We start from the raw sequence: 15,863 nt of genomic DNA, 5'->3' as shown, positions 1-15,863 counted from the left end.
TTTCTGGCAGTCATGGGTAAGTAGTTAGGGCGTCAGACTTGTAACCCAAAGGTTGCCGGTTCCGGTTCGACTCCCGACTCGCCAGGTTGGTGGGGGGAGTAATTAACCAGTGCTCTCCCCTATCCTCCTCCATGACTGAGGTACCCTGAGCATGGTACTGTCCCGCCACGCTACTCCCTTGGGGCGCTATTGGTGGCTGCCCCCTTGCACGGGTGAGGCCTACTGTAAATGCAATTTCATTGTGTGCAGCGTGCAACGAACACTTGTGTGCTGTGGAGTGCTATGTCACAATGACAATTGGAGTTGGAGTTTCCCAATAGGGCTTTCACTTTCACTTCACTAATGGTAAGTTTCTATAATCATCAGACTGGGATGACTTGATGGTAAAATCTACACATCACAAGGAAATGAATACGAGGGTGTATCAAACCCCTCAATGAAAAAATATTGCCTTGGCTGTATCCACCTTATCAACCATGAGCTCAAGGACGGTGCCATTGCTACCACACCATTTCCGTTTGTGCCACAAGGTCATTTTACTGGGACTTTAGCGAGGCTGGTATTGATATTCATATGTTTGCATGGGTTAATTGCTACTGCTTTGTTACCCGGATAACTTTTAGGTGCATTCAAATCATTCCATACATGCGAGAAGTGATCTTGTGTACAATTGTGTCTATCGTTAGTGCACAAATGTGACTGAAAATTACGAGGGATGAAATAGCAATGTGGAGGAACCTATTTGAATGAAATCATGTAAAACATTCACGTCAGAAGCCTTGCGATTGGCCGCCATGTTTGTTGTTGTTGCCTCGAAATTGCTGATAAACAGATTGACAAGTAACAAGCAATACCAGACAAACATTAACCCAGTGAATCACAACCCCTGTTATAAATTAGCTGCAAGGAAACAAAGAAAGTTGGCGTCTGCGCCTTAACTTAAGATCGCTTGTTGGCTGGAGACATTGATAATGGACTAGATCCGAAACATTTGTAGCTCCAGATATTTTCCGTTGACCTCTTTTGTTAATTTGTCGGACACAATACACTTTTTGAACCTGCAAGCCTTGTGTGCGCCTCGTCTTTTTGACTGTCCTAGTATAAATTAGCTGTTACCAGAATGCTAGTGACCAAGTTGTAATGTATTACCAAAGGCCCTGTGTTGTGTACTATAATAGTAAAGGTTTTTCAGTGACTATTACAGTGTTCCACTGGTGGAATGGGACACATTAAGGGGCTACAGGAGGTTTTACAGGGTGAGGGTGACAAAGAGAGAGAGAAAGAAGAATAACTATATTTGTACAGCACAATATCATACAAGGCATGCAGTCTTGAGTTGCAATAGAGTTGCAATAGAAGAGTATTAGAAGAGTTGCATAATTAAATCAATTCCTAGTAGGCAGTGCACTATCCAGATCGGTCTCTAGCCGGTCTGTTCCAGTAACATATGCCAGAGAGCCAAGTGTGCCCAGAATAGACCTGTCAGCAGACTCCCCAGGAGTAGATGGCCTCAGGCCCACTGTAAAGATCTTGTAAGGACCCGGGGGGTGCCAGCGGGGGTATTTATCACTTGGGACGCGTGCCACCACCAAGACCTTAAAGCTAACTCATACGCAGAAGGATTGTTGATGCCCTATGGGTCTTTTCAGGAAATGCTGAAGTACGCTTAGCCTACACTGTACATCGACAGGGAAGCCGACAGGGGGGCACAGGGGTCACTTATCCCGGGCCCAGGGACAAAGGGGGCCCAGAATTGGATCATCATTACATTGCATTGATTGGGTTTGGGGCCCTTTCAGATGTCTTTGTCCCAGGCCCAGCCAAAGCTGTCAGCGGCCCTGTACATCGCTGCCTATTTTTGTGTGACGCTTCTTTTGAATGGGACACTTGACCTCAGCAGATAGCTGACCTAAAAGTTGACCATACTGTACAAGCACAACTTATGGCAGGGAATGCAACCGGATGTTGTTAAGTGTTATGCTGCCATGAGAGATGTAGCACCATGAACAGGGTTGCCAGATGAGGCTGATGATTTTCAGCCTAAGAAATTTTCAAAACCTGCCTGGAAGCCTGGAAGCCTGGAAGTCCAATTCTATTGATTTCTATGGCCAAAAAATAGGCGTTTTATTCTCCTAAAAGCATTTTTACCCGTAGACGGCCATCCTAAGCAGCCCAATTGGGGCAGGAAACCGCCAAATCTGGCAACACTGACCATGAATCTGCCTATTTAACTGAAATGACCCACCGTCATGACAGCTGTGTCACATTTGGCCCTGTGTTGGAATCATCAGTTCAATATGTGAGTCCTGACTTTGCTTTGAATTCATTTGCATGAGTTATGTTCCTCTCCCTCCTCTTGGCAAGAGTGTGAATGCATCTCTACGAGTTCTCGTAACTGGAGGGAGTGAATGCCTATTATCTATGTTGTGCAACATACACAGAATGGAACAGAGTCCTGAAATACTCTTAGCACAGCAACATGTTTTGCCAAAAAATACAGAGGGTAGCTATTTACTTTACTGGTTGTATTCATTATTTGTAACTTGAGGTTTGCAATACGGCTCGTTTTTATTATTTAACACGGACGTTGGATTCAACACCCTGCTCTTACCATTCCATTCCATTTCTTTTCATCCGATATTAACTGGTAATCGCTCTTTGTTACACAGCCATCGTCAACAAGCCATTTCCAGTTTGCATGAAGTCTGACGACCATATGCAAATTTGAACAACATGCAAACTTGAGGGTAGGGTACCTAGTATTCTAAATCATGCAGTGCTTTTTCAGGTTCCAAGTTCACATTCTCTGTCAAGAAGTACAGTATAGTACAATACCGACCATTTTAAAGCCACACTTGGCCGTTTTGGAGATGACTGCCGAGATGCCTGCCTATTATAGGAACGTTGTTGTTGTTGTTATTGCTGTTTTTGTTGCTTTCTGTTTCAGATTTTGCAAGTGTGATTTTCTACCCATGGACCACGGAAGCAATCATAAGAGTCATTGTTTGTCTGTTTCATACGACTGACTCCTGATGGTTATTTTTTAACATGAAAATTAGGCCTAGTGCCTCTTTATATGTACATTTGCCTCTAAGGTACAAGCATAGAACTAAACGAAGCAGCGTATCAAACCAAAAAAGGTTTATCCAAACGTTAGTCAGTGGCCTGCAAAAGCTTAGCCAGTGGCCTGTCTTGAGGCTTAGTGTTAAAATACCTTTATTTTACATCGTTTCCACCTGAACGAGCCATGCACCAGAAACCTGTTCCCAGCTGCCTGTCACCATATAATTAGGGAGAGTGTTCTATCTTCACTCTTTCTGGAGTGAAAGTGCTGACGTGTGTCCACCCAACCCCACCCCCACCCCTTTCCCTCCCCCTCTTCGCTCCACCTCTCCTGCCTGGAGAAGAGAAGGCCAGAGGGGAGAGCAGCTGAGTGGGGGTCGGCCGATCTGCCTGGACGCACCTGTTTGCAACACACAGGCCATGACTCTCATGACTCTCTCTATAACAGAGCAGAGGTGTCAAACTCATTTCAGCTCAGGGGCCACATACAACCTATTTGATCTCAAGTGGGACGACAAGGAACGAAATTGCGAAATATTGCACATGTCTCCTCCATATTGGAATCACATTGTTAGTCAATCCTTTCGATGGGAATGAAAGTGGATGTATATCCACAGCATTGACTGCAAATGGCAAACAAAAAAAGATATTTGCTCTCAAGCACTAAAAAAACTAAAATCTCAGTAAACTGCAGAAAATCTTGTTACTTACCGCATTCAGCCCCTGGGCCTTATATTTGTGGATGAAAGTGGGTATATCCGCAGCATTGACTGTAAATGACGACCAAAATAGATATTTGCTTTCAAGTAGGCCTAATAAAAACCTAAAATCTCAGACAACTGCAGCAAATTTTGTAGTGGGGTGGGTGAGATTTACTTCTGACGGGCCGTATCCAGCCCCCGAGCCTTAGTATATTTGACACCCCTGCTCTATAAAGTAGGCCTTCTCACTGGGGTCACCAATGCTCACCATAGCCCTCAGGATATGAGCTTCCTCCGGGAAAGTACGTTATTGGAATTATTAAAAAAAGAACAGCCAATATGACTACAGCTTACACAGACTCCCACTGAGTATATGGTCTATTGTTTTGAACCTTGCTCACTGTTCAAGACCATGTTTTGTCAATGCTTGACAGCTCTCAAATATGCTTCTTGGAATTATGAACTCATTCTGAACCAGGTCCTCGCAGATCTATGGCTATGTCAACTTTACTCAAACTATTTGAAAAAAGAACATGTACCTACAGTATGTCTGACAGGAGGAATGCATTTTGAGTTACATTTGAAGCACTGCACAGATCACTCTTGGGCGAGAAAGATGTTCCATTTTTATTATTTCAGAAAAATAACCATCAGTTACAGCACAAATTAAGCAACAACAACAGGCTTCAAAATATAAAATGGAAACTTAAAGCTCACACTTACGAGGAAAGTTGACCTTTTGTAAAGTCTGGTAGCCTTTAACCTCTCAGTAGCCATTTTGGAAATGTCAAATTGTGGCTATTCATAGCTGGGTTACTACAGTAGAAATGCATGCCTGGCACGTGCACCTACACTGCATGGTGATTTATGCCCTCTTCACCTGCTATTTACCAGGCAAACCACACAGGGCTTCATGGTTGCATGGCTAGGGTTACAGGCTGACACCAAATCACAGCATTTTATCTACTAAGAATTAGCTAATAGATGTATATCTGTGTAATGTTTAAAATGTCAGAATATGTAGTCTTGAAACAGAAGAACTGCACTGACAGGACATCTTTAATGTCCCACACTCTATTATGACTGTATTATGAAATTATGGATGGAACATGATTCAACCATATCATGACTTTTGACAGTTGGTAATAGAATTCAGATTGGACTAAATTAATTGGTAACACTGTATAATATTGGATGCATAAAAAGCATTAAAGAATTAAATGATGATGAACAAAACATTTAATATTTGATATTAATAAGTTTTATTAATGCTTTAGGAATACACATCTACAAATCTACAAATAAGATTTCACAAACCTTTTAACCTTTTAAGTATTTTCTATTGATTTACTAAAACATTTCCCACTCATTTATTTACAAAGTCTTTATTATGCTTTTTTATGCATCCATTCATATAAAATGTTACCAAATCATTTAATTTGATTAATTGAGCAACCTGACTGGATCTCACGAGAATCTTCTTGAGATCAGAGTTACTATGCGTACAAATGTGTTCATGGGTGAAAAACATTTTTTGGGCTCACACGTCAGGTGGCACAACGACATCTAATGCCCATAAATTATTCAATGATTGGTGTTTGATGTGCTGCAATGAATTTGCGTCTTGAATAGTCCACTGAAAACAAACAAACAAACAAAATCCATACAATAGTGGCACTGGCTGACGTTGCGCCGCCAAGACGTGTGCTACAACTGAAACGTCAATGACCCACATATAGGGTTTTCAGGACGACTAGAGCGGAGCCGGTGTCGGTGCCTGCACCAGTTGCGTTCGGCACTTAAGAGCTCATCTGCAAAACACCCGTGTTCATACCGGACTCAGAACTTTTTCCCCACGTGACTGTGTTACCCGGATGAACCTGCTGATGGCCCCGTTGTTGTCACAGTTCGCAGTGACAAAACAAGTATTTTGTGGTTTGCATTGTGAACCAACTTTCCGGTTCGCGGACGCTAATTTCTGTGTCATGAACACGACGGCCGGTTTGCGATTAGGTTCTGGAACGGGCATCGGCACGGTTTTCAGTCGGCCTGAATGCGCCCATATAGAGATGGCAGAGTTAACAGCGGTGTCCTTCACTCTTCTCTCATCTGCAACTGGCCAGCCTACAAACAAACAGCCTAATTACCACCTCAGTGGAATATCACTGGGGTACTGGGAAATACTAGACTGCCTTGACCAACAGAAGATTAGTAGTTGGCACTAGCTTAGGAATTTGAATGGGATGATGCGGCGCCGATTGTGGTCTGTCGGAGCAAAGGCGTAACTGGCACCAACAGGCAAGGTTGCCAGATGAGACTGAAGATTTCCAGCCCAAAACGTGCTCAAAATCCAAATGGAAGCACTAAATCTCGCCCAATTTGAGCTAATTTCTATTGATTTGATTCTATGGCCATAAATTGGAAGAAAAACCCGCCCAAATGCCTTTTTTTTACCAGCAGACGGCCATCGTAAGCAGCCCAATTGGGTGGGAAACCGCCCAATCTGGCAACAATGCCAACAGGAGACCCAGTTACGGGGAAAAAAGGAGGGTCGGTGGGCGAAGATAGAGGGCATAAGTTCCAAACGGCCTCCATTTATCAGCAAACTGCTCAAGACATCACTGAGGGTAGGATGGAATGTCTAAAAGGCTAAACAAGACAAAGGGAACTCTGTCTTGCCAACGGCACGATCTAACAGAAGAGGTGCATAGTGCATTCCTTACATCTGTGTGAAAAAGAATAAACTCCTCCACACCATAAAGACACCACTTTTAATGGTGGCTCAAGAGGATGCAGTAGTTCTAGTGAAGAGGAGTATGCTGTGAGCTCTAGAAGTAAATACAAAGGACAAAAAGATTTAGTTTTCCACCAGACACTTTGCCCAGCTACTTACTCTGCCAAAGCTACACTGGCTCCAAGAGAAAGCCAATAAATACTTTTAAGATTTGGGCAAGGATGCACTGTTCCCCACCGTAACCACCTTCTCATGCTTCTTGCTGAAAGTATAACTTTCAGTCTCACAATAAGTGGAATTGTTTAGAAAAACATTGAGACAAGTCTTGAAAATGGCAACACACATTCTTAATTTTACAACACATTACATAATGCCTTGACATGGAGACCACTTCCAGGTTCTGTGACGTCAATAGAACAACTCAGAACAAATCACTGCAAAGAGTGGGAGGAGACACGGAGAGAAAGGGCATGGTCATTCTCAGACTACAGAGTCGGGGTCCACATGGAAAAGTTGTAAAATGCCGCGCCACTTGAGGTAAAAAATACAAGACACACTTTGTGTTTCGCTGCCCTCTGAGACAGGCAGAGAGCAGAGAGCAGAGAGCAGTGCCTTCTCCTTCTCCTTTTCCAGAGTGGAAAGAAGTGCAGTCAGCAGAGGCGGACTTTCCATGAGGCAAACCTAGGCATTTGCCTAGGGTCCCGACCAAATCTGTCCTCCATAGAGGCACCAACTGTCACACCAATCGTGGTAAACACGTAAAGAAGTAGGCTTGATCTTAAGATGTCACTTGTGTAAAGCAATCAAAGATATATATAATATTGTATCTAGGCAAGGCAAGGCAAGTTTATTTATATAGCGCATTTCATTCATTATATGCATTTATCTATACAGTATATGAGACAAAACGCTAAAACAGCACCAAAACACATATGAATGTATAATGGCTTTGAAGGGCCCCGTGGTTATATTCTGCCTAGGGCCTCAAAGTGGCTAGTTTCTCCCCTGGCTGCCTCTGCTTTCCCAACTCAAACAAGCACACACTACCACAAGAATGACAGTAAGCAGGAGCACTTCGAAGTTTCTCCACAGCTCTCTCACCTACGTACCACCTCCCTCATTCACTCTTGCTCGTTCTCTCTCGCTTGCCTGCTCACAGTACAGTAGCCTATACATAGCCCCGTCATTGGCAGAGATGTTAAAGGTCTAGCCAAACTGCTGGTGCCCCCTGCAGCACAGTGAAGAGGAGGGCAATCAGGAGAGAGTAATGTTATCACTGAAGGCTGAAGGCAGCAGACTAATGAAGACATGTCAATCAAATAATCAAACTTACAGAAAAGCCTTTTACAACAGCAGTCTCACTCACTCCAAATGTGTTACTTAATTTTCCAATCACACACACAGACACACACACACACACACACACACACACACACACACACACACACACACACACACACACACACACACACACACACACACACACACACACACACACACACACACACACACACACACACAAGCCTTCAGTTCCGTGGGCACAGTAGTCTTATTCTTCAATTTAATATGTCCAAGAGGTTCGAGGAGTTCTCAAACGGCCCAACATTGCATCAGAGGTAATGAAATTCAGGTTTGGAAGCTCCGGGGGTACATTGTGTCTGCCAAGCAAGCTAGGGAGTGAGGAGAGAGAAAGAGAGAGAGGGGGAGAAAGAGAGAGAGAGTGCACAAAAACGCTTTGTGAGCAGTAAACAGCTCCAGGAGAAGGATCTCATTTGAGGTTGGAGGGGAATTCGAAACAGTCCCCACTATTTCCCAAGTCCTCGGATGGAGGACTGTATATGTGCATGCCGGGCCGTTAACAGCTTTGGCCAGGCCTGGGACAAAAAACATCTGAAAGTACCCCTCACCTCAATACATTCAAAGCAATTGGGGCCCAATTCTGCTGCCCCCCTGAACTCCTCCCTGGTCCCGGAACAACTGACCCGTTTGTCCTCGCCCTATTGGCTTCCCTGTGTGTGTGTACATGTACCAGCCCCATCTCAGCTCCAATCAACAGCAGCCGCTGGGAGGCAGCCAATGGGGAGTTAGATGGGAGATGGGAGTTCTAACTCGGCTCATAATAATTAATCATATCTCAGAGTTCTGGTTCTGTGGAGGAAGGGAGTCTGTTCCCTTATCATATGCCTGTGCTTATGCCTTAAAGATCAAGTATGCATAGAAATTCCTGTGGAAAGTATACTGTACACTCTGAACCCTCTTTGAAACCGATAAGAGGCAAAGCATATTTAAAAAAAAACATGTCAACAATTTTAAACATTCCCAAAAACCTTGGAAGTGTATTTTGCCCTTACATGCCCCCATAAATCTGTCATACTAACAGGCAAACAGATATGCATTCACACATGTGCTTTACACACAACACACGTCAGGACTCAAGATTGAGAAGCATGTGGTCAGATCAGCCCACAGCATCAGCCCACAGTTTTTCCCCTTGCTCATATTTCACAAAATCTCTCTCTCTCTCTCTCTCTCTCTCTCTCTCTCTCTCTCTCTCTCTCTCTCTCTCCTCCCCTTCACTCCTACATACCTGTCCATCTCCACCCTACTCCCCTCCAGCAGGCCAACCTTCAACCTTTCATCCTCTGCCTTCTCTCCCCTTCACCTACCTCTCTTGTCGCTGCGCCAAAAGCGATCCCCCAGGACGTCCCCCATGTCTGGGGAAACATGACCTGTGGAAGCTGAAGTTGCCGCTGCGGCTTCTCTGGTGCGCTCGGCCATGTTACGGTATAGCTGCTGCTTGGCTGCTTACTGCCCTCCTGCACTGGTCTGGGACCTCTGGACAACACCAGCCTCTTCCTGTTCACACCCATCTGAAATCTATCACCCCTCAGGACTAGTGTGGAAAATGGGGCAGAAGGAAGCGGAATGGTGTGTGTGTGTGTGTGTGTGTGTGTGTGTATGGTGTGAGTGTGTTGGGGCTAGAGCGGGTTGGTGGGGGTATAGGTGGTGAAGGGGTGCAGGAGTGACAGGATGGAACAAGAGATTCTTTTCATCCTTTTCCCGCAAACACGAAGCAGCATTAGCTCTATAAATCTACCAGCGGCGCCCCCACGTACTCTTCCGCAGTGCAGTCTGCTCCCAACACCGCCGTCTCTTCAGCCATACATCCTACAGACCCCCGCCACACTGCATTGTTTCCTGGGAGCACTAACTCAGACACAAAACAGTGTGCGCCTTGTCCAGCAGCCACAACAGATTTAGGCCAGTGTGATGAAGATGGAGTGAGACTATTCAGAGATGGACGGACTATTGCCATGGAGTGAATCAATCAGTGGACCAAGGAAATGCTCCAGAATGACTTGGTGCAAATACAGAGCTGCTGATCTTTTCTAGACTTAACTTAACAAGCAAAAATTACCTCATGCAGACAATTATTTGTTTTTACTTTCATTAGTAAAATGTCCTTTAATGTCAATCTAATATCTGAGTGGCTGAGATCATCGTGAATTAGCTTTTGCAAAAATATTTTGATTTTTTTTGTCTTTTTTATAAATATTCAGCAGGAACAGGGCTTAAAAGAAATCCAAAGCTATTACAGTAAGCTTTGCCAAGACAGAGTTAATGACAACAACCACTGCGCCTCATGAAGCAAGGTCTTGGGGATCGTGACGCCTCCCCTTGGTTACCCAAATGAGAACACACCCAAATGAATCCCGGCCTGTTGTAGCTTTTTGTGGGTAAGATCAGGGTTGTTGACAGCTTTGGCTGGGCCAAAGACAAAGTCGTCTGAAAGAGCCCACCACCCAAAGCATATAATGAGGAACACATTTTGGCCCCCTCTCTCCATGGGCCCAGGACAACTCACCTGATTCTGCCCACCTGTCAGCTTCCCGGGATAAGATACGTAGTTGGCAAGTGCACTAGTCGTATCTGCCAGGGAAGGTTCTCTTTAGAAAACAAACATTAAAACCCTACATTTGACTGGAATGGTGAACTTCAACCAGCCTTAAACTCTAGATGACCCCTCTTAGGAAATACACTCAATTCCTTTCTAATCACGCGACAGACCTCCATTTTATTTCTTACTCATTCTGCCAAACCATTTATCATTTCATCAAATACCAGACAAGTTTTAATCTGTTTAAACCTGCCATCCTTGCAGACTGGGCCATAAAATATTTGCTAATTGATGTCATTACAGTTAAAGATTTACACACAAAAAGCATTTAGCTATAAATTGTACAAAGATAGAGCACGGAAGGCAAGTTGGCTGCTTATACAGTTAAAATCAATATATTCTTTTTTCCAGCACTACAGTCCTAGCAGTGGACAGTGCATGTCCTTCATACTCATATCATCTGCCAGAAAAAAATATGATGCTACCACCCCAGAGGATCGTTCAGTCTTTTAACCATACATAGAGAAGGAGATTTTAAATGTGACAAACAAATATGATATCAGAATTGCAAACTGGCATGGAGAATGAACCCAGTGAACTGGACTTGTGCATAACACTGTGATATATTAGTCCTTTCATCACAATCCCATTTAAATAGATTGATACAATGGGATAATGACCTGAGCTCTCCTCTAGGTATTTCTCTTTCTGGAAATGTTACTAAAACTGTTTACAAACAAGTACAGCTCACAACAGGTGGCAGCTTGGAGGGTTGGGACACAGTAGAGAAACACACACCATGCCCTGGAGACGTGTAAATCCAGCAGCATCAAGGAAACGAAACACACACATTTGTTATGCCAGCAAGCTCATTTGTGCCATGTTATGCCCATCTCATGTAGCCTAGTAAACTAGCTCCACCCGCCACCAGCGGCCAAAATTATTTTTGCCTGCGAGTGGGTCTAGCCTCGGACAATGCCCTGAATCTGGCTGACCAATCACAGCGCTGGAGACTTGTTTTGATTTGTTTTGAATCTTTGGATGCAAAGTGGACAGGGTTTTGAGGGAGGGACGATAAAGCATTGACCAATAGGCACAGACACAGTTTGAAAAACAACACGTTGTTTCCATCAACAATCTTTCGATGTGTCATTCATCGGGGTCAGACTAATTGCGCATTTAATCTAACAATTAGTCTGGTATTTCAGGCTACATCTCATGTCCACATGCAAACACCCACCCGCCTAACAACATTTCTCTCCAACAAGCTACCTATATAAGAAGGGACTGTTTTAGAGATGCGCCATATCTTACCTCCGAGTTCGAATGTCAAGTAAACACATATTTTCGAGAGGACAGACACTGGATAAGGGGAGTCACTTGGGTGGTCAATTTCACATCTACTCAGCCAGACTAATGTGACATCACTCTTTGCAAAACGACAAGAGAACTGGATTTGCAATTAGAATGAGATTTATAACACTCCTGCAGTTCATTTCTGATAATGGTTTTACCGTTCTTAATCTGGCAATTGTATGAGCAGACTGTGTGTGAGTAAAATGAATGAATGGGAACACATGTATTACCAAAAGACAATCCAACACTTATGAGCTTGGTAAAAGAAAAAAAGTAAAAAGAAAAGCCAAGATCAAATAAGCACTAACTGTCCTCCAGAATACAGATTCTGTGGAATAGTGCTTAATGTGGTTGTAAATCATTGAGTACGGTTCTTACATCCAGAACCCCCAAATCCCATCTGACTCATATTACAGCCGTTGGATTACACAACACCCAGTAGGAACATCATGTGTTTCATTTCAGTACAGTATGCTATGCGCTGCTAACTTGATTTACTTCCTCTATAGGTGTTTAGGGGACTGACGCTGCCGAATCTTCACACAAACCCAAACATTAGGTGCCGGAAAGGGGGATGCAGTGGTGCATTTGCATCCCCACTTTTAGTTCCACCTAAATAAGGCTTTCAAAACTTTTACGGCAGACAAATAAGTGGAGTGCAGCAGAAGTAACATTGTTAAGAAATAAAGAAAAAAGATGCACAACCACTTTAAAACTTGTTTTGTCACCCTTGCTTCCTCTATAGGTGTTTAGGGGACTGCTGCTGCCAAATCTTCACACAAACCCGAACATTTGCTGTCTAAGATGGTGGAATGACTAGAAAATGGCTGACAAAGGGAGTGCCAGGGGAGGTGAGAGCCAACCTGGCATCTACCAGCCGAGCTTCTAGAACCCGTCAGGCTGGCATGTACTAGAACCAGCCGAGCTTCTAGAACCCGTCAGGCTGTCATGTACTAGAACCAGCCAAGCTTCTAGAACCCGTCAGGCTGTCATGTACTAGAAGCTTCTAGAACCCGCCAGGCTGTCATGTACTAGAAGTCCACCGAGCTTCTAGAACCCGTCAGGCTGGCATGTACTAGAAGTCCACTTACAGTACAGCACTGAGGAGTTTGATTAGCGTTTCGAAAATTGACAGCTGTACTTGTAAAACGGAGGACATGCCCATTCGGTAGGGCGATCAAAACTTGTGCCGACGAAAAATTAAAATAAACAACACAAAATGAATGGGGCAGCAGCGTGAGAATTATGATGAGAGAGAGACAGCTCACAAAACAGGGTGAGCGCTCCAGCCCTTGAAATGTTTGCTCAGTGAGTCAGCAAACGACCAAACCACACATGGGTGTGGCCAGGCCAGCCCACGAGGTTGTTCCCATGGAAACATGACATTACACACATACACACACACACACACACACGCACACGCACACACACACACACACACACACACACACACACACACACACACAGGCCACGTGCTGTACTTGCAGACCAGGGTCTGAGGAATGGTGGCGTTGTCAAGGGCAACACGTCTGTCAGAGGAACAAACTGACACGGGACACCCTGCCCTCTTCCTCTCTGGCACTGATCATGGCAAATCAGCATCACAACGTTCAGGCCCGACAACACAGGATAAAAACGGGTATGTTGTCCTGGGCCCAGGGAGATATGGGGCCCCAGAATTGGGTCTCTATTACATTGTATGTATTGGGTTGGGGGCCCTTTCAGATGACTTTGGTCCTGGGCCCTGAAAAAGCTGTCAGCCGCCCTGACCACGTTAGCTGCCTACATACGTACTGTATTTTTAGACAGGCATCCCGCCGATCACCCACTGCGCTATCACACCTTCCCATCTTACTGCCTCTTACTGTTCTCCTCTATCTAGTATCTCTTTGTCTGCCATTTACACAATATGCTGCCACCTCCCACACAATACAATACAGGACACAAAACACATAAGCAGAGCTGTGTGATTTATGAAGCCCAGTTCGGCTCATAAACCGGCTACATCTGGAGAGAATGAATCAGTGGCATTCTTTCCTGGAGAAGGAGGAGAAAGAAAAGGCAAAAAGGAAAAGGGGGAGTGGAGTGTAAAACTCAGGAGTGGACCCACTGCTACACTGAGGAACTGTGGCGGAACAATTGCACAAAGAGTCCCAGGGCAAAAGACTTATAGGGCCCCCCACATGGCCTACCAAGGTCACAATAGGGCCCCCACCACCAATGCAAGAGTGCCCTGGGCCCAGGAGCAAATGCCCTGTTCGCTCCCACACAGCTAGAGTACACTGAGGAAGTAAAGCCTTGGTGCTGCCTGTTATGTGCTGCTGCTGCTCATTTAGTCACAATAGGACTTTTAGAAATGCACAACAAATACATCCTTTTAATATACCGTATGTTCTTTACATGTCTTCTGTTGTCCAGTCTTGCACTTTAAATGTCTATATGTGTATTGTCAATGTCTATACTGTCTATGTCCATACCGTCCGTAAGTGTCTTTGTAGACATGGGAAAGTAAGAAACGCAATTTCAAATTCTTTGTTTGACCAGTGCATGTAAAGAAATTTACTTGACAATTTAGTCCCTCTAAAGACAAGGCCCCCTGTTCCCACAACTGTGTGGCGCTTTTCGGTGGGCTTTTCAGTGACTTTTTTCTGTGACTGTGTGTATTTACTGTGACTCATGTTGTGTGTGTTTGTGTGTGTGTGTGTGTCTGTGTGTGTGTGTGTGTGAGAGAGAGAGAGAGAGAGAGAGAGAGAGAGAGAGAGAGAGAGAGAGAGAGAGAGAGAGAGAGAGAGAGAGAGAGAGAGAGAGAGAGAGAGAGAGAGTGTGTTTGTGTGCGTGTGCGTGTGCGTGTGCGTGTGCGTACGTGCGTGTGTGTGTGTGCAAGGGTGCGTGCGTGCGTGCGTGCGTGCGTGCGTGCGTGCGTGCATGTGTGTGTGTGTGTGTGGAGAGACCACAAGAGGGCTCCAGTTAACATGACTGGATTTGTGTTTGACCAGAGACCACAGTAGTTATGTCCAGTCCTCCCGATCGGGCTAATGCCCATTTGCACCCAGTGTATCCAAATAAAAACTGTATTTACCTTTAGAACTAGTTATTAAATACTGAAAATGAAAATGGCTGTTACTCATCCTAGCAAGGCTAGGACACTTCACTTTGAGAAATGCCCCCTGACTACCTGTGGCAGAAGATACCCAGAGGAGCCAGAAAATATTTAACAAGAAAAACAATGCAGCCATTTTTTTTTCTCCAGAATCACACGGTCACACGGACTCTTCGTGTTTTACATGGTTGCATGATGATGCCTACACTTTTCATGCTACATTAGCAAATATAACAAATGCAAAACAAACATGATTTTAAAGGCATCACTCTAGCACACTGTACTGTACTGTTTGTGCAACTCATGCATACCTAAACCCACATGTGATGACTGACAGACAGGCTACGCCCACGTCACGCAGCGATAAGAAACCAGCATGGATGGAGTCCTTGAAGAACAAACTACATGCACAATGCAAGTCTTCATTGCACCACGACAAGGTGGGGGCTGCCCCGAAGGCTTTGTCACAACAAGGAAATTCACAAATCACATCACTTCACCTGTCAGCATTCAGGCCTTGAGAACAATGATGTATTTAGCACGACAAGAAAGACGTAATTTTTTAACTACAGTAATATTCTTGCAGCCTTGTGGCACTAATGAGGAATGACACTGAGGAGGGAATTTATTTATGTGCATTTGACACTTTTAGGAGTTCTTCTCAGAGTGTGTCTGTGCTGCACATGTCTTTAGGAGGCTTAAGAGATAAGTATGCACTGCCCGGAGGCCCTATGGTTAAAGATCTGCTATGCTGAGGGGTATATATGTCTGTACATGGTGTGCTTAACAGGCTTACATGAAACACTAGACTTCACCAATCAATTTCCACAAATCTGTCTTAGTTTAGTTTAGTTTAGTTTATTTGATAGGGACAGATACATAACATGTAGGTTGCATAACAACCAAACAGCAAGCATCATAGCATTTATAGCCAAAACAAAGCTAATTTCCAATGCTCGTCCCTAGAAGGGCAGTAAATAAGTCAAAGTGCAGCAAAAAAAAAAAAAAGAG

The sequence above is a fragment of the Engraulis encrasicolus genome, chromosome 5 (assembly GCF_034702125.1).
Source record: "Engraulis encrasicolus isolate BLACKSEA-1 chromosome 5, IST_EnEncr_1.0, whole genome shotgun sequence".
Classification (NCBI taxonomy): Eukaryota; Metazoa; Chordata; class Actinopteri; order Clupeiformes; family Engraulidae; genus Engraulis; species Engraulis encrasicolus.
The sequence above is the reverse complement of the archived record's forward strand: the minus strand, read 5'-3'. Positions refer to the sequence as shown.